Here is a 1,200-nt window from a genome sequence, read left to right as displayed (position 1 = left end):
GACTTTGACTTGGCCACTCCAAAACCTTAATTTTGTTTTTTTTTTAGCCATTCAGAGGTGGACCTGCTGGTGTGTTTTGGATCGTTGTCCTGCTGCATGCTCCAAGAGCGCTGGAGTTTGAGCACACAAACTGATGGCCGGATGTTCGTGTTTGAGCGCACGAACTGATGGCCGGACGTTCAAGATTTGCTGGTAGACAGCAGAATTCATTCTTCCATCAATTACAGCAAGTCGTCCTGGTCCTGAGGCAGCAAAGCAGCCCCCGACCATCACACTGCCACCACCTTGCTTCACTGTTGGTATAGTGTTCTTTTGATGGAATGCTGTGCCATTTTTTCGCCAGATGTAACGGGCCGCACACCTTCCAATAAGTTCAACTTTTGACTCATCAGTCCACAGAATGTTCTTCCAAAAGTCTTGAGGATCATCAAGATGTTTTTTGGCAAATGTTAGACAAGCCTTTGTGTTCTTTTTGGACAGCAATGGTTTTCGCCTCGGAACTCTGCCATGGATGCCAGCTTTGGCCAGTGTTTTTCTTACAGTAGAGTCATGAACACTGACCTTAACTGAGGCCAGCGAGTCCTGCAGTTCTTTCAATGTTTTTCTAGGTTCTTTTGTGACCTCCTGGATGAGTCGTTGTTGCACTATTGGAGTAATTTTAGCTGGCCGGGGAAGGTTTGCCACTGTATATGTGTAAATATGTTCCCAGTTCTCTCCATTTGTGGATAATGGCTCTGACAGTGGTTCGCTGGAGCCCCAAAGCCTTGGAAATGGCTTTGTAACCTTTTCCAGACTGATAGATGTCCATCACTTTTTTTCTCATTCCTTCTTGAATTTCTTTGGATCGTGGCATGATGCTCTGATCTTGTAGCCTACTTCACTTTGTCTGACACATTCTATTTAAGTGATTTCTTGATTCAACACATGTGGTGGTAATCAGGTGTGGGTGTGTCCTGTGAAATTGAACTCAGCTTTCCTAAAATTGTGATTAGTCTCACTTATTTTGTGATTTAACAAAGGGGGGCAATTACTTTTTCACAGAGGGCCAGACAAGTTTGTAATTTTTTTCTCCCTTGGTAAATAAAATCATCATTTAGAAACTGCATTTTCTATTTCCTTGGGTTGTCTCTGTGTCATACTAAAATTGGTTTGATGATCTGAAACCTTTGTGTGTGATAAATATGCAAAAAACACAGAAAT

This window comes from Cynoglossus semilaevis, chromosome Z (assembly GCF_000523025.1).
Source record: "Cynoglossus semilaevis isolate Cse_v1.0 chromosome Z, Cse_v1.0, whole genome shotgun sequence".
Lineage (NCBI taxonomy): Eukaryota > Metazoa > Chordata > Actinopteri > Pleuronectiformes > Cynoglossidae > Cynoglossus > Cynoglossus semilaevis.
The sequence above is the reverse complement of the archived record's forward strand: the minus strand, read 5'-3'. Positions refer to the sequence as shown.